This window comes from Myotis daubentonii, chromosome 8 (assembly GCF_963259705.1).
Source record: "Myotis daubentonii chromosome 8, mMyoDau2.1, whole genome shotgun sequence".
Taxonomy (NCBI): Eukaryota; Metazoa; Chordata; class Mammalia; order Chiroptera; family Vespertilionidae; genus Myotis; species Myotis daubentonii.
The window spans coordinates 25,275,314-25,294,412 of record NC_081847.1 but is presented as its reverse complement, the minus strand read 5'-3'; positions in this window follow the sequence as shown (position 1 = coordinate 25,294,412).

The following is a 19,099-nucleotide window of genomic DNA, read 5'->3' as shown; positions in this document are numbered from 1 at the left end:
ATATCAGCTGCTATAACAAAAAAAATCCTCAAAATGCATAATGACTCAAATATGATAGACATAGTTTTATTTCTTGCAGGTGGATCTTGCAACCTCAGATCCTTCTAATGAATGGCTCTGCTATTTTCAATACATGGCTTGATTGAATCAAGTGGAAGAGAAAAGAGCATGGAAGGTCACATGTGAGAGATTTTTATGGCACTTGCCATAAGGTGACAACTAACATTCTATTGGCCAGAATAATCACAGGAACATACCTAACTGCAAGGGAAGATGGGAGAGAGTGTTGTGTGTTCAGGAAGAAGAGGAATCTTGTTTTGTGAATGGCTATCCAGTCTCTGCCATGGCAGGTACATACCTGAGTACAAGGGTCTGGGTGTACAACAATGGCAATGATGGGGACAATGGAGAAGGTGAGTGTTGCTTCCATGCCCGAAAAGGCAGCCATTGCTCAGCTTCAGCTAATGGTGCAAAGGAGGGGTGCAGACCAGGGATGGCCAAACCTTCTAATTTACAAAGAGCAGTCAGACATTTCAATTGACATAAGATCTTTTGATTACAAAATGTTGGTGATAAATTTGGAAAAACAACAAAAGTACAGAGCATAAATAAAATTCATCTGCAGGCCCCATGCTATCTGCATATTTTAGGCTGCCGATGTATAGTATATACGTTGTGCTAAATGGCAAAGGCTTAGAAACTCAGATAAGAGCTTATGCAGCAGATAACTGACAGATGCCACTCAGGCCTGGGAATGCTTTAAACATAAAAGTAAAGTATAGATATCACGTTGGGCTCCTGTTAGGCCTTCATCCCAAGGCCAAAGAGAAGCCACAAGAAGTTTTGGGAAGATCCTTTGCTCAGAGATTTCCAGAACCTTTTCAAAGAAGAAATAGCCTTCCATTGCCCCATAGGGGCAGGTGGCAAGGCTGAGAATGATGGGTAAGGAAGGAGGGAAATGGGAAATGACTGTAGGTCAGAGGACATACATCTACCTGTCTTCAACTATATCTTACCTGCCTGTGTCACCCAGAGCAGCTGGGAGAGCAGCCAGGGTGTGGTCTCAGAAAAGAAGTGATTTCACCGTTAGTCACAGATGCAGTGGGTATTCACCGCTCCAAGAAGGAGGCCTCGTCTGTGTGGACACACGTTTCCTGTAAGACTGCAAGTGGCGGTTGGGTTTGGGGTTTGCACAAAGCAGTGGCTGTGTTCCAGTCATCCCGGAGGTGATTTAGACAGACTGCAGACACGGGGGCTGAAAGCCTATTGTTTTCTTATTTTCCTAGTAAATTGATGATGACCTCAAAGGTAAACCAGGGATGCATGTTTTCCTTGTATATAAGCAGAACACATTCTGTCTGCCTAGTATTTTAACCTCCAACCTATTCAATCAGGGACATACTTACGGAATGCCAATCTGTCCTAGGCACTGGGAGGAATGGGTAGATTATACACCACTCCTTATCCTGAGGCTTAATGATGTAAGAAGGGAGGGAAGAGATACATTGTCCTGAAAAGCAAAACAGTGTCCCATACGGGAAGGATGTGGTAAATGAGAAATGAAGGGTGGAAATGGCAGGAGCCTGAGGCATGGATGGGAGGGGAGGGGAAGGGCCCTTAGACTGGTGTGGAGTGGTCCCTGTCCTACACAGCGATTATGCTTAAAGACATGAGAAATATTGCTTTTCATCATCTCACATACTTATTGACTGCAGCTTCAGCCCCTTTTAGAAAATAAAAAGAAATGAAGGCATTGAAAGCAGGTTTTGGGGTATTTTGTTGAACGTGAGGCCTATTTTATTATAGTAATTTTAGTTTTGCAAGATGTGATGGTCACAGGTGTGTTGTGGTCTGTAGGCTATGTTGAGGGAACAATTGCTCTCCACCAAAAGAGTCCCCTCTTGGATTGGAAACTTAGAAATGTCCTTCCTCTGAAAAATGCTCCTGAAAGAAATCAACGAAGTCCCCTGAAGACTCTCCTTAGAACAGCGGTTCTCAACCTGTGGGTCGCGACCCCTTTGGGGGTCGAATGACCCTTTCACAGGGGTCGCCTAAGACCATCGGAAAACACATATGTAATTACATATTGTTTTTGTGATTACTCACTATGCTTTAATTATGTTCAATTTGTAACAATGAAATTGGGGTCACCACAACATGAGGAGCTGTATTAAAGGGTCGTGGCACTAGGAAGGTTGAGAACCACTGCCTTAGAAGATTTGAGTGAAAATCCTTTTATGGTTCTGCTCGTGACTTATGTTCAAATAAAAAAATAGGTTCTTTACCCACAACTAGAAATATTTCAATCTTTGTCAGGGTTATAGTTTCAAGTACTGAACCTATGTTGGCAGGATGATCAGTTGACAAGGGGAAAACATGCCAACTTTGGACAACATATGGTTGTGTATTTTTAGTTCCGATCCTGTAGTCACAATTTGGACTGTGAAGCTGGTTCTCCTTGCCAAGTTGGTCAAGGAATCTTGGCTCAAAGATTCTCTTTAAAGACCTGGAGTAATGGACTAGATGTCAAGACATTTGTATTCCCGACTTCTCTGGTGCCACTGTTTGAAAAAGCAAAGGAATCCTGGCTTTGCTGTTTCTTTCCATTTTAATGTAGAATGAATGATCCCTGGGTCCTGTTATACAGTGTTGTACAGCTAAATCCAAGCTCCGTTTAGAAATATTTAGAGTCCTCTTTCTAAGTTGGCACAGATAAAGTAATTATTGTTTAATAATGTTATTTTATTGCTGTTGGGTTATTACGTTTTTGGCCTTGGTTATTGTACTAATGTCTCTGTTTATTATCAAATAAGATGCCATTCACTCACCAACTGGTATTCTTTCCAGACAAACTGAAACTGTCCCAGGGAAGTGAAAAGTAAAAATAATTATGTCACGCTGCTGAGGAAACGAAGCACCCAGTGGTCAAGAAATAAATATGTCAGAGCTTCTAGGAAAATATTAACAGGGAATATTGCTTCAGACTCACTGAGTGTGGGCACTTGTTGCTTCTCCTTACTGTAAGATGGGCTGTAGATATCAGTATTCTGATTTATATTAACCATCTTTACCTGATGTTATAAATTAATATATATTTTTTAATCCTCCCAGAAGATATGTTTTTATTGGTTTTTTGAGAGAAAGGAGAGAGAGAGCGAGAGAGAGAGAGAGAGAGAGAGAGAGAGAGAGAGAGACATTGGCTGGTTGTCTCCCGTAAGAACCTCGACCAAGGATCCAATTTATAATCTGGGTATGGTCCCTGACCAGGAATTGAACCCAGACCCTTTAGTGTATGGGATGATGCTCCAACCAACTGAGCAACATGGGCAAGGGCTGTAAATTAATATTTTGATTTATATTTTATTAATCATGTTTAGACCCATCTGAATTTATACATAAAATAAATAATTTTGACATGGCAATTGTATTTTAATGGAAGATAGTACTTTCAAAAGTCTCAAATTTGAGACAAATATGAGATAATTTTAGCACCAAATTTTTTTATATTGACTTATTGAACACTTTTCTACTACCAGTATCTTTTAATAAAAAATAATAGTAAACAAATGTCTGGGACACACAAACAAGTGAGGCTAGTTAGGGCTGTATTAGCCAAGAAGTCATAAACAGTAGACTGCAGGTGGCAAATGAGTATAAGGTACATGGGGAGAATGAGAAGGATCCCTCCCACCCCTGGCCGGGCACAGGAGACCAGCACAGTAATGTGATTATGGTAATGATTCAACAAGTCATTGTCTGCTGCCCATGTTCACTGTAATTAACTTTTTGGAATTGTGCAGCCTCTGTCTCTGGGCTCATCAGCTGGCATAGCTTTTGTGTCCCTAGTCTGTCATTTCTCCTCGGGCCCAGGAGCCCCTAAGTGCATTGCTAAATGAACTCCTTGCTGTAACAAAGATATGGTGGTGGAATAGAGATGGCTATCTTTTGTTGTCAGACATTCAATCCCGTATAGCAATCCAATTACTTAGGCTGTTTCTATCAGTCTTATTAGGGCTGTCCATTGAGGCCGGCTAGAATGTTGATCGCTGCATCTCAGAAGAATGTGGTGGAACAGATTAGTGCTTTAATGAGAGGCTTTCTGAAGGCCAGATCTTTTCCATTGTGTATATATATCGAGGTCTAGGAATCATTTTTAGGCCAAGGCCCGGAGTCACTGTTACAAAGACTGATCAAAGGATGGCTGGAAATCTGTACGATTGCTTGAAGAAATTTTATGGGTTATAAAATATTGGCACGGGTTCTGTCTGTTATGGGCTATCTGGTGAAAATCTCTGGTAGGCTGGGAAAAGGAAATTGCTTATTGGCATTTATTTTGTGGGATGGATATCTTTGAAGTTTGCATTTGAACTCTATCTTCGCTGTGTTACAGGTCAAATTCTGTGCTTAGCACTAACATTCCAGGAATGTGGGCTGCACAAAATCAACACAAGCCTGGCTCCATATTTTGCTACCCAGAAAGACATATTGTGAGCGTGGCTCAGACAAGGGTGAATGGACGATTACTCAGAAAAGATAGCAAGGGTGGAGTAAGATCGCAGTGGTTAATGTGTAAAGGTTGAAACCTGAAATGAAAATGAGATTAGACATTAAATCAGAGAAATAGCTTGGGAAACTCTATGGCTACCTAGAAAAGATGGTAACTGGGCTTTTGTTTTGGTAATTGGTTTTCATGTTGAAAAAACCCCCACAATATTCCGACTCTACATGTTATGCCTATTGCTCTGGAAACGTTTGTGAAATATCAAAATGCAAAGAGGTTTTATTTTAAAGGAAGGAAGTATACGCATATTAGAAAGATTTTAAATAAGTGGAAACCCTTTCTTATTTCATACAAATATCTTATTATTTCAAACACAAAAGTACCCATCACTCAGCTTCAGTAATTAATCATAGCTAATCATTCAGCTGTATCCTCTAACCTCTAACCTTTCTGGACAAATCTCTGATTTTATACAATTTCATCCATTGCTACTACAGTCTAAAAAAATAAGGCCTCTTTAGAATAACATAAACTGCAACAGCATTATCATGCCTTAAAAATATTAACAATAATTTCTTAACATCCACAAATAATTCACCAGTAACATTTCTTATAAGCAAAAGATGTAAAAATATTTGGCCTATTTTTTGGATGTATTTTTTGGTATGCCATATCTTAGGTAGGAAAAGCATATTTAAGATAATATTACACAATAAATGTCCTCTTCTTTGGATGTTGTTGCTCACCTCCTGCTATATAAACTTTTTCCAGATTTTATAAAGATATTACAAATTAGAATAAGGATATATTAATTTGTATGGAAAAACTAGAGAGAAGTAATCCTATCTAATAAAGAGGGATTATGCTAATCAACCCCCACACCATCACAAAGATGGCAGTGCTCACAGCCAATAAGGAGGAAATATGCTAATTGACTGCCCTGCCCTCAAATATGGCAGCACCCACAGCCAATAAGGAGGGAATATGCTAATTGACTGCCCTGCCCTCAAATATGGCAGCACCCACAGCCAATAAGGAGGGAATATGCTAATTGACTGCCCCGCCCTCAAAGATGGCAGCACTCATAGCCACAAGATGGCAGCTCCCAGTCCCCTCAGCCCCCCAGCCGCCCAGGGCCACCCGAGGCTCTGGTAACCAGGACCATCTGAGGCTTGCGCTGCCAGCAGTGGCAGCAGCAGAGGTGTGATGGGGCGTCACCTTCCCTGATTGCTGGGTTGCCTCTTGCCCCTGAGGGCTCCTGGACTGTGAGAGGGGGAAGGCCGAACTGAGGGACCCCCCACTCCAGTGCATGAATTCTCATGCACTGGGACTCTAGTACATATAATAAAAAGGCTTGGAGGCAGGAAGCAGCATCCCAGGTGTGTTAGTTAGGACTGGCTAGTTATGTTACAGTAACAACCATCCCCAAAATCTCAGTGACATAAAGCAATGTGATATATGTTTTGTTTGTGCTAATGTTCATTGCATATCAATAGGAGGCCTCTATTGCAACTCATTTTCACTTGGTAATAAAATCCCTACCAGCTCTTAAATGCTTCCACCCAGAGGTGGTATGTGTCACTTCTGTCTGTTTAAAATTCATTGGCTAGAGGAGGTCACATGAGCAGACCTATCTTTGTGAGTGCCTACAGGGAGAGGTTTAAAAGATATTAGTAAACAGTTGTAATCCTCCTCATCTGATGGCCTGAGAAAAATCAGCCTAATTGGATAAAGGTTATACAGCAAAGAATGGCAAACAATTAGATCAGGTAGATGAGTGGGACAGATTATGGAAAGGCTTTTGACTTAGGAAGAGGAATTTAACTTTGATATCGGGCAGGAGGAAATCATTGTAGGGCTTTGAGCAGGAAAAGAGCATGATCACAGCTGTGTTCTAGTAGTAGTCATCTTAATGACTGTTATACTGTTCCTGAAAATTAAGGCTTAGATGCTGGGCAGTGGTGGGGACTGAGCTAGGGGGAGGTGTGTTTATGTGAGTGTGTTTTTGAATCTGATACAAGACACTTCAAAGGAAGATGCAGCAGGATTTGGTGATGGATTGAAACAGCAGATTGAGATCTGGAGGATCGATGTCTTAAATATGTGCTGACCTTTTCCTAAAAGGTAGGAAAAAAAATGAAGAGTAGAAGGTTCAAGTTAGCTGATAAACTAAGCTAGTTTCACACCTTCTAATCTGTATGGACTAAAGATGGAAGTAAAATAGTAATTAAAATGAATCAAAACACAAAAGATCTGGTTCAAGTCACGAATATGGTGTGTGCAATGTGTGTGCGTGTCTGTATGTCTGTGTGTAAGTCTATCTGTGTGCACAAAGAAAAACAGTCTTCCTTGGATTGCCCCAATACACTGATCATTTCTTTATAAGATAAAACCACAAGAACTAACAAATGCAGATTTCTGCTTTTGCTTTCTACTAAGTAACACAAAGCCACTGGTGCCTACTTTCTTTTGTTAAAAAAAAAAAAAAGAGTTGGAAAGGTCGTCCAAGATAGGAAGAAATGGAGGCAGAGGCAAATCAATGTTTAACTTGGAAATATTTTCCAGTTAATCATCTCTGACCGCTCACACTAAGAGGGCACTCCTAGAGTGCTGGCAAACTTGAACTGGAAGCCACTCAGCTTCTAGTAAAACAGCCAAGTGTCAAGATCTGTTCAGTCAGAAAGCCTGATCCATGTGAGTTCAACCTAAAATGGTGAGGGGAATCTTCTCTTAACCTACAGGGTGTCCCTCCAAAATGTATACACACTGTAAGAGCTGACAGCTCAATTTTGAAAATGAATATTTTGACTTGTAGGCTTTTGCTTCCAAGTCTGAGGGTTATGAGACCACAGGATTGTTTTTATTTTTGGATTATCAGTAAAGCCTGGGACTTACACCTGGTAGGCAATTTGTTGAAAGGTGTGGGGAATCATCTTGGAATGTGTGTTAGTGCTTTCTTTCTCTGCTTTCACTACTGGTATTATGTCATTTTATGAAATAGTAAGTGAATGTGATTTCTCAGCTTGTGGCTGTCCTGATGACATTTTTTTGGCCATTTTATTATATAAGGAGCCAATCTTTAAGAAAGTCATGGGAACTCTATGAAGCCAGTGGGGCTAATATTTGCTCTAGTGGTCAAATAGCCTTTTTTTTTTTTCATTTTGTTTTTATTTCAGTGTGTTTGTAGATTGCCGGTGATGAGGAAACACTACAATTTTGACAGGTTTTGTTCCTTCTCCTAAATGGGGTGAAACATTTGTCTGTCAAACAAAAGAAATACTCATTACATTCTTGTAAAGCCCATTTTGTGAAGAGACTCTTAGCCAAAGTGTCAGCCTTGTCTTAAGGCCATTGCGCTGGTGACCTGCTGAGCATATGGTGTGCTGTTCTGCAGTTCACTGGTCTGCAGTTTCCTTTACCACAGACATTGCAGCACAGAGAGTAATGCAACTGGTGCCAAAACAATCAATGTTCTCAGAGCCCAAAGGTGTATTTCTCTTAGGAGACCCAGTCTTTCTAACATTCTGATTCTAGATATGTGAGACAGCTTGTAATAATTCAGTAGCCCTGCAATTCAGTGAAACTGTATTTGAATTATTGAGGGAGTCTTAATTTTGGGGTTTTTTTTTTGGGGGGGAGCTTTAAACGATCTTATTTTGAATGCTTCATTCACATAGACTAGATGGATTTTATAGAAAATATTAGCAAATATCAGATTCTATGTGTCTTTTTTCTCATTCGAAAGAGAAAATCCTATACCTTTTATGTTGTTGTTTTCTTTATGGCAAATGGACAGCAAGATTGTGATGGGACACTACAAAGAAAGTGTTATGGCTTATGCTTTTAAGTAATGTCACTTTATATTTTAATTGTTAACTATTACATCATTTGGGGCCTGGGGTTCTTGGTCCAACAGCATCGAGAGAGCTGTAGGGCCATGATAAAATCCAGTGAAACCAAATAGCAAATGTTTGGCCATGGATTTATTTGCCAAAACAACAGATGTGCTATGTTCCTGTGCAGGAATTATTGTCTCATTCAGACTCTCCCGAACAGAGGACAATAGATGGTAAGGACTTTGCCTTATGCACCAGTTAGCTATGGTTGCATGACAGGTTCTTCAAACTCTGTGACCTAAAAGCCTAAGATTTATTGCTCTTAAGTCAGCTGAACTGTTCTCCTCTTGGTCAGGCTCACCACACATCTCTGGCCAGCGGTGGGTCCATGATCACCTAAAATGGGACAGTTGGGATCTCTTCCATGAAGTTTCTCATCCTCCAGCTGGCTCCTCTGGGACTGTTCACATGGTGGTGAAAAGAATCTGAGGGTGAAGCAGGCAAGGTTTCTTGAGGCCCAGACTTGGAGCTGGCATGCTGACCTTTCCATTGCAAAGTTACAAGCAAGCCACAAGGCCAGGCCATACTCAGAAGACAGAGAAATAGAATCTTCTTGATGGGAAAAGCTACAGCGTCACATTGTAGAGAGTGTGGACACGGAGAGGAGAGACTATTATTGTCGCTATCTGGCCCTCGGTCTACTGTATCTTAATTAGGAGGTGGTTATAAGAAAGGCAAGTGATCTCTGCCCTAGATGGGAGGTCCATGAATGTGGCCAATTGCTGCAGCCATGTTTCTCAAAGTGCAGTCTACAACACATTCACTGTAGGGCTTGCAGCAGATTCACTGTAAGACGTGAGGTGCCCAATATCTAATGAATTAGCATCTCTGGGGCTGGGTCACAGAAATGTGCATGTTAATCAACCCTCCCCCTCCCCCTCCAAACTCTTATAATCAGATTTGAGTCTCCTACTCAACATAATTATTGAAACATATAGATTCAAGTAAGATAATTTTTTTTTTTGGATATGGAAAACTGACTCAGATGTGAATTACAAAAGACATAGTTGGACTTTTCCACTGAATTGCTTTAAACAGATTTTCACCTTTCCCCAAGTTATAATAAATACGTTAGGGCTACATCAAATTAATAAATGCATACTGGAAGGATGAGTTCAAATGATTGCTGTAGCTCTTTTGATTTTGTATCTGCAAGAGGTCCCTAAAAATGGATGTCTTTCAAAATTGGGCCATTTTTTTTCCCCTCAACAATAATGTCCAAGTCAATATTCCTATGGTTCTTTCATGGAAGCAGTGAGAAACCTACCATTATGTCATCCCTTCCAGAAGCCTGTGGAATAGCAGAGATAAAAAAATTAATAAATTTTTACGTAACAAGAGCACAGATGTATGGAAGTTACTGGTTTTGTTCGGTGTGTCCTAGCAAGCAAGTAGGAAAGGAATGAAAGATGCCATTGCATTTTTAAAATCTATATCTTGATCTTCAACTCAGAAGCCTTCAGTAGGAGTTTTTCAGCTGCCTCCCAGTCCGTCAGATGCAGACCAGGTGTGTGTGTGTGTGTGTGTGTGTGTGTGTGTGTGTGTGTGTGTGTGTAGTGTATGTGAGAGCAGTTCTATCATTTCACTGGAAGCCACTGAGCGCCACTGACTGAAAATTTAAGATATTCTGAATGATTCTTTTGGAGTCAAAAATATATTTTGATGAAAACTAGAAGGAAATGGTCCTGAAAGAAGCAAAAAAAAGGAGCTTTAAAAAAGCTTAGTTAAATCTGTCTCATTGATGCTACCAGTTTGGCCTGCACAGAGGACCAGATTGTGTTGGATCACTCCCCTCCCTTGCTTGAAAACCATTAATGGCATGGCCTCACTGGGCTGGGAACTGCAAATGCATCAAGGGCAGGAAAAAGAATAGTGAGTGGAGCTCTATAGCTATGAGTAACAGGAGGTGGTAGGGTCTGCTGTAAACAACAATAAAAAATGCATATCTCAGTGAGAAATACTCAAATTCAGATTTTTAAAAGAAAAATTGGACATGGCCAATAGAACATTTATGGCTTCACTCAGGCCTTAGACCACCTGTGTGCCACCACTGAGCTGGCTCAACTCCAAACTCGTTAATATGGCATTTAAGATTCTCTATGGCCTCGCACAATGCAGCAATCTGTAAGGGAAAGATCATTAGGCTTTGAAAGTCTTGGGATTGAACTCTGATTCCACCACTCACTGTGGTGACTCTACAGCGATGAGTAATTTTATTATCTCTAAGCTGTGTTTGTTTTTCATATGTACAGTGTGGGTAGAAATGCCTGCCCTGCCTAGTTCATTTATTTCTTAAGAAAAGAAAGTGATATCATTCAAGTTGTACCACCAATATGACAACCATTGGCTACACGGGCTTACTGTACCCATGTACTTGTTATATTGGCATGTGGCTAGAGGAACTGGATTTTTAAGTTGTATTTAATTTTAACTAATTTAAATTTAAAACCTGCTTGATAGAATTCTTGGAACATTTTCAAGAATGTTTGGGATGCCCTGTCTGGTTTGGCTCAGTGGATAGAGCGTCGGCCTGTGGACTGAAAGGTCCCAGGTTGGATTCCAGTCAAGGGCATGTACCTTGGTTGCGGGCACATCCCCAGTGGGGGGTGAGCAGAAGGCAGCCGATCAATGTTTCTCTCTCATCGATGTTTCTAACTCTCTATCCCTCTCCCTTCCTCTCTGTAAAAAATCAATAAAAAATATATTAAAAAAAAGAATGTTTGGGACAACTTGAATTTGTCAATCTACATTTTTTAGCTGTAAACTTGTATGAAATCTAACTGCCAATCAAATATTTCTGATAAAAATTTAGCATTGGAATTAAGATGTCTGTAAATGTAAAATACAAGCTGGGTTTTTTCAAGACTTAGTATGAAACCAATGTAAAATAGCTTACTAATAACTTGACTACATGTTAAATGATAATATTGTGGATATATTTGATTAAATTAAGTATATTATTACATTAATTTTACTTATTTTTTCACATTTTAGAAAAATGACTACTGGATATTTAAAAGTCACATATGTGGCTCAAATTATATTTCTATTGGGCACTGCTGATCTATATAAAAGTTGTTAATAAACTATGATGCTTTTAGCAGCAATAAATACTGCACAAGTAGGGTGCAATATTTGTGAGGGTAGGGATTATATCTATCTTGTTCCCAATTATATGTCCAGGCCCTGGCCATGTTTCTGCCACAAAGTAGGAATCTGCCACGGGTTCTTGAAACAAATAGATATTTAAATAGGTTCAATAAACATGTATTCAAACACTGTCCTTGTTGCATTGTCTATAAAATGAAAGGGCCATAAGATGATATCTAAGTTGCTTCTAGCTTTAAAATACAGAAAGATTCTGCCCTGGACAGTGTGGCTCAGTTGGTTGGACACTGTCCCGTGCACTGAAGGGTCATTGGTTCAATTCCTGATCGGGGCACATGCCCTGGTTGTGGGCTCGATCCCCTGTAGGGGTGTGTCCTGGACGCAAGGAATTGATGATCGATGTTTCTCACATGAATGTCTCTCTCTCTCTCTCTCTCTCTCTCTCTCTCTTTCTCCTTGCATCCTTTCTCTCTAAGAAAAAAAGCAATAAAAAACACATTAAAAATAAAATACAGTAAGATCTGACATGATAGGATTCCATACACTGTGGTGCAATATGCTTTCAGTCTATGAGTTGATGTATAGTCTTTTTTACTTGGCTGACCTGCTAGGATATTGGTGGAGAATCTTTACACTTGGGGGTTAGGGGTGTTGACCACCAAAACCTAACTAGTATTGTTGACCATAGCCTTAATGATAACATAAACAATTAACATATATTTTGTATATTGTATGTATTATATATTGTATTCTTACAATAAAGTAAGCTAGAGAAAAGAACATGTTATTAAGAAATTTATAAGAAAGAGAAAATACATTTACATTACAGTGCATATTTATTGAAAAAATCCACATGTAAATGGACCCACATAGTTCAAACATGCTGTTCAAGTGTTATCGGTGGGGTGCCCTCTCTGTCCCCACCTGCTGCTGGTATAAGTGCGGTTCTTGGGGTGCCTTGGGGAAAAGAATTTCCTGAGGCCCCCACTGGAGGATGAGGTATCATGGAAAGCTTTACTGATGATTTAAGATTAGGGAGGTTCCTTTCCAAGGTCCCATCTCCCTCCTTCTCACCATGGAAAAAGTCCAGCCCTGTCCTCAGCAGAGCTAGAATTCAAGCCACTGCCCAGAATTTCCGCTCCATATTAAAGCACAGTCCAGTCAGCATCTGGCTAGCTTACCTTGTATTCCCAGCTGCAGTCCATTGTGTGTGGGGTCTGCACGGCCATGGGCCATGTGGCTGCTTAAGGCCATATGGCAGGCTAGTGCACGGGCGAGTAAAGGTTACAGAGCAAGTGGAAAATAGGAGTGCAAGAGAGCCCTGGCCAGTGAGTAAGTGGTTAGAGGATCTGCTCACACACCGAAGGGTCATGGGTTCGCTTCCTGGTCAAGGGCACATATCTGGGTTGTAGGTTTGATCCCTGGCCCAGTTGGGGTGTGTGTGGGAGGCAACCAATTAATGTATCTCTCTTACATCAATGTTTCTCTCCCTCTCCCTCTCTCTTTCTTTTCCCCTCCTTTCCACTCTTTCTAAAAATCAATGGAAAAAATATCCTTGAATGAGAATTAACAGAGAGAGAGAGAGAGAGAGAGAGAGAGAGAGAGAGAGAGAGAGAGAGAAAGAGAGAGAGAGAGAAAGAGAGAGAGAGAGAACTCTTTGTTTCGGGGTAATAGCTAGGAGCTTAACCAATTAATACTTCAGGATTTCTCAAACTTGCAATGGTGGCTCCACCCACACCCCTCAGCCAATTACCTTTTTTTTTTTTTTTTTCCGGGTTAGGGTTGTAATAGGGAGTTAGACAGACATAGACATGAGCAGAGCAAGGACGGTGGGCCAGGTACAGAAGATCGCCAGGGCAGAAAGCCCCGAATGCCTAACAAGGGGCAAAACTGAGAAAAAAAAAGAATCTTGCCTGCAGAGTAACCTTTCCTCTCCTAGATATCACTGCTCATGCAGTTTAGACCCCCTGATCTTTTCCTCCCTAAAGATAACATCTAGGCTTCAGTTCTATTTCAGCTCCAGGCCCAGAAAAGTAGCAAAGCCAGACAAGTGATACCATGGGGTGTCTTAGGACCAGCTGCATTGACAATGACACCTGGCCCTGGTGCTAACCAGTTGGTGGAGACCATGACCCTGAAAAAGCACACCTGGAGAACTGATGAATATTCTATTGGGACCCTCTCTGAGACCTCCTCTAAGATTTCCACCTGCAAGAGAGAGATGAAGGCCCTCAGGATGAAGGACCCAGCGCATCCTCCCTCTGGGGAGCATGCCTGTGCTATTTCCTTTCCCTTCTCCTTTCCCCACAGGCACACATCTTCTAAAGTCTAAGGGACCACATGAGACCTGCAACCAGGGGAGCAATGAGTAGCAGCAGCTGGTCCTGGACTTACCCCCTGAACCTGTCTCCAAGGCCCTCTTTTCTCTGACTTCTATGCTAAGCCCTTCCTTGTTCCACTGTCCTGAGTATGCTTTTGCTGCAGCCAATAAACTCTGCTTTGCTGCACTTTGTCTCTTGATTAAAGTCTTTCCTTCAAGAATATAAGAACTGAAGTCTATCATCTCGCTGGTAACAGACTGCCAGCCAACACCTTCCCTGTGTCACTCTGAATTCACTGCCCAGGTGCCCATCTTCCCCTTTGTTTGAGTTCTTTCCCCATTGATTTGCAGGTGGTTCCTGGGGAATCTGAAGCTTGCAGCTTCCTGGTGAAGCTGCCCAGTGACCATGCTTACTAGTATAATGTCTGGCCTCCCATGTGCTCTCTTCCTATTATTAATATTAGCTAGCTAGTTACAATGGTAATACAAGGGTCAACTAGCTAGTTACAATGCTAATACAAAGGTCAACTGTACATGCCAGTGCAAGAAAGACAAAGCAAATCTTCATTAGATGACAAGCTGTCACTCATTTTGTCAGATTCTGATTAGTAATGAGGGAAGCAGAACTAACCATATCAGCATCTGTATGTTGGAGCTGGTCACTTTGTCTTTGTTATTTTTTTATTTTCAGTCAAATTCTGGTTTTATTAGAATCATCCTCACTTTAGTAGGCTTTCTTGCGTACAGATTGGAGTGTTGTTGTTTTTTTTTTTTTTTTTTTATGCATATGGATATTCCACACCTTGAAGTGAGAATTTGCCTTTTGGGAAGTAACATGCTTTCTTGGGGAATGAATTGTCACTTCACACTTCCCATCTGTTCTCAAGGAAATATGTTTATTTTTAGTGAATAAGATAAATCCTGAAGTGGGTAAGTGATAGATCCCTATCTGGTAGGTTCCACTTTCTTTCATTTCATGTGAAGTAGTATAATATTCTCTTGATAATTAAAAATCAGGTTTAGCTAGTTATTAATAATAGGAAAGAAGCAAAGGGAAGGCCAGGCATGATAAGCATATTCCCTGCAAAACACTGGTGGAGGGAGCCAACAGAGGGAAGATAGATGCATACCCAGTGAAGGTGGGATGACATAGAGAAAGTACTTGCCTGTCACTCACACCTGGGGACAGAGATGATCAGCCAGAATGGGCTTGGCCACTGCAAGTGTGTGAAGATTTGGGATACTTAATTCCCTGAACAAAGAAGCTCGCTTTCTGACACTCTTGGTTCCTGTTGGCACCCTTGGCTCATGGCTCATGCTTGGCTTCCTGGCATTCTCCCATGTGGCCCACAGCCATGCTGATCCCCACACATAATGGACTGATGGACTGCAACTAGCCTGGTGCTGTACTGGACCCAGCTCCAACATGGGATGGAAACTCTGGACACTGGCTTTGCTTTTAGCTCTACTGAAACCCCAGCTACATTTCCTCTATGACCGGGCTAAGGGAAATAGGACTTTGGAAACCCAGGGATGTACTTCCATGGAAATAAAGCTGCCTATATATTGCATCCTCCTGTGGAGGCCTCCAGAAATGCTTATTCCAGCAGCACCCCTAGAGCCCCACTTCCACCAATAACACTAAAGTGAACAGCTAAGGTGGATATGCTAAGGTTTCATTTCTGAAGCAGCTTTTCTGTCTGAATCTCTTTAGTCAGGTAAAGGGGAGGTGACAAACTGGAAATTATCTGCATGCCAGGCAGCACATTCAGGGGACTTGTTCTGCCCCCCGCCCCGCCTGCCCCCCCCCCCACATCGTTAAAGGTGAGAAACTTCACCACGGAGTGTAGTTTCTTTGGAAATAAATGGCAACTTGTCATTTTTCTCTGCTTTTTACTGATGGAAGTTGTGAGGATTCCAATGTTTTCCCCTGAGACATTATCTTCCGTTGGCCGCCATCCTAAGTTTTTGAGATGTTTATTCTAGAAGCAATTTAAACAAAAGGGAGGAAATGCCCTGGACTAGTGGCTGCATGTAATCATCGTGAAAAATGCTTGATATTGAATCAAAGGCAGGGAAGATGGCGTGGTGATTTCAGACTTGGACTCTCACCTCTGGGGATGGAAGCCTTGGAGAGACTAGGACAAAAGGAAGCCATGCTGTGGCAAACCTGGCCTGTAGGTAGTGTATATGTTTCTCTCTTTTCTCCTTTTTTTGGGTCCTGGGGTTGAAGAAGAAGACCACTAGAATAAAAATGGATCCACTCTGGTATCATCAGTGGATTCTAAATCCAGAGGTGGAGGGTCATCGGGGAACAGAATACTTATATAACCTCATGTTATCTAAAAGCACAGAAGGAAAAATAGTTAACTAGGCAGTGAAGACATAGAACAGCATCTCAACCAAGTGATAGAAATTAATAGAGGGGCACAGGGGAATCCTGGGTCCTGAGATGGGATGCTTTGGGAACAGCACATCATTACGTCGCATTCCAGCCCCAGATGTGATCCATGAACTTAATCACAAGGAAATATCAGAGAAACCCAAATTGAGGGATATTCTACTGTGGGGGCTAAAGAAATACTTTTCCTCCCACCATTTAAATTCTCCTAAGTGAGCTAACTAACCATCAAATTAACTGAGGCCGATTAACAGGAGAAAAGCAAAATTTTCATACTTGTGCATGGGGAATTTACATAAACATGAACATTCCCAAGACAGTGAGGCAAAAGTGTGTATATATGCTATTTTGGACAATGGAAAAAGGGGGTGAGGGGCAGTGATGGGATTTCAAAGGAAGTAGGCCATTTACAGGTAATTAAGGGAGAATGGAACATACATGGCAGGTAAATTCTTGCTTCAATGGGAGACAGTGGGTGATCAAGCGACTAGTCCCTATGCTTGGGTCCTTCCTACCTACCACGCTTAATTCAAATGAGGCCAAGGGAAACCCCCAGATTGCCCTCCTGAAGCAGGCCCCTCACCTGAATCTCTGAGACAGAAAAGGGGGAAGGGCTAACGGCTCCCTATGAGTACCTGTTTTCCAATAACTCGTTTAAAATCAACATTCCAAAAAGCAGTCTTAGGGAGGCAGAAACCTTTAATTAAAAAATAATTGTTATAAAGGTCACCGTTGGGGGGACATGATGAAATTTGTATGTTAACTATAGATTAGATAACAAAGTATTACATCAACGTCCACTTTCTTATGTTTGATAATTGTCCTGTGATTATGTAAGAGACTCTATATTCTTGGGAAATACATGGAGGTATTACAGAGTAAGGCATCAGACATGCAGCCTACTGTCACATGGGGCAGAAATAATTCTATCCACACACGTACACAGAGGGAGGTATTAAACAAACATGGCAAAATGTTCTTTTTTTTGAGTTGGTGCAAAGGGTATTTAAGATCTGCAACTTTTCTCTAAATTTGAAATATTTCAAAAGAAAAAGCTTTCAAAAATGAAGTCAACGTCCCCACCATACACACAGACACAAGTCTCTCCTGGCGGAAAGATTTCATGGGAGGATTTAGAACACAAAGTTTGAATATTAGGAGGAAAATGTGAAGAGGAGCCAGGAAAGCACCTTTGCGTGGACGTGGTTGGAGCAGTGCTTTCACACTGACAGATTCCAGGAATTCTGCGTCCATCAGGGTAATCCCATTAAAGAATTTTCAGATGGCTGCAAAGCTCTGAGAGTCCAGGGTGTAGGGTGATGAAGCCCGGGCTTGGGGGTTGATTTATGAGCTGGCTTAACCTGCTTGTTCCCGGGAACTTGCAGAGAGCAGCAGTCTGGGTCAAGCCTGTGTGCCCACACCGCCCCTCCAGAGGGAAGGAGCACATTATCCATGACGTGTTGCCTCCCCAGAGTCCGGGGTGGGCCGCAGGGCTTCCCTTCGCGGACTGGCATATCTGCAGTGGTTGAGTCCACACTCAGCTATGAAACACGTGGAGAGAAAGTTGGTCTTCATGCAAGGTCTCTCCCCCAGGCAGCACTCCTGGGCGACTCAGGAGCCTGCAAGTGTGCAAGTTTGCTTTTCTGGTAGACTCAAGGTGGAGGCAATGCGTCCGTGCAGGCCGCTCACAGAGCCCATTAGACTGAGAGAATGAAGCTGTTGTTTCAGCAGCCTAGGGGAAAAGCTCAGTGGGATCTCCTCTAACAAATACCTGTAATCTGGTGTTACACCAACACATAGTTAACTCCGTGCGCAGACCTTTGCCGAGCTATAGGAAGCACCCTGTGGAGTTCCATTGGAAGGAAAATTCAGCCTTTTATTACTTAATCACATCACTCAATGTTAGAGGTTTTCATTATCTCATAAAATGCTTTCCAGGGGTAGAGAAGGTGGTTTGGAAAGAAATTTATTGACCTGCCTGGTTTCCAATTTTGTGAGCTTTCAAACAAAAATATATGTTTCCTCTTTTTATTTTATTTTATTTTTTAAACATGACTTTTGTGCAGGATTGGTTCATTCTCAGGGCCTCCTAATTGTTTCCTCCTAATATTGATACACTTCAAAAATTATCTTTGTGTGTCAATTGTATTTATAGAAAACTACGCCTAATCAACATGTATTTGATTATAAGAGTAATTGTTTTCAGAGTGTCATGGATCAAAAACATTGCAAAGGATGGATGGAGCCAGCTTGGTGTCTAGCAAGCTTTCAGAGCTCTTTGCTTTGGAAAAAGAATTAGGTCCTGAGAGGACGGCTTCTAGTTTTCAAAGTGCTGTGCAGAGTTTCAGCCTCGCGATCTCTTATCAACTCTGAAAGGGGACACCTTTGTTGTCTTTGCTTAGTACCAGTTTTAAAAGTTTCCATTTTTATTTCAACAGGTAGCATTGTGGTAATTTCTTTTCACATGATATGAATTTTAACAGGGGGTTCTCCATTCAAATTGGCGATCACAAAACTCTCTGCTTTTTCATTTAGTACCAAGAAAAGAAGTAAAAGAATAGAAGAATTTAAAAAAAAAAATCAGAGAATAGACGAGTGACGCACCTAGGCACAGCGTGGGGCTTTCTAGCAGGGAGTTAATTTTCCTGTACAGGATGTATGTGGCAGGGAATGTGGATCCAAGATTTCTGATTTAACTGTCTTAAAAAATTCTATGGCTTAGAACACAAACTGGGTGTGGGGTTTTTAAGGCATAATTGCGGTGGAGCCAAAAGCTGTTTGGAAGCCCAGTCATTAAGGCGGATCACTGAGATCTCTTTCTAAACAGAGAGATGCGGGTGTCACTGGGAAATGGAGAGGGTGCAGGTCTCATT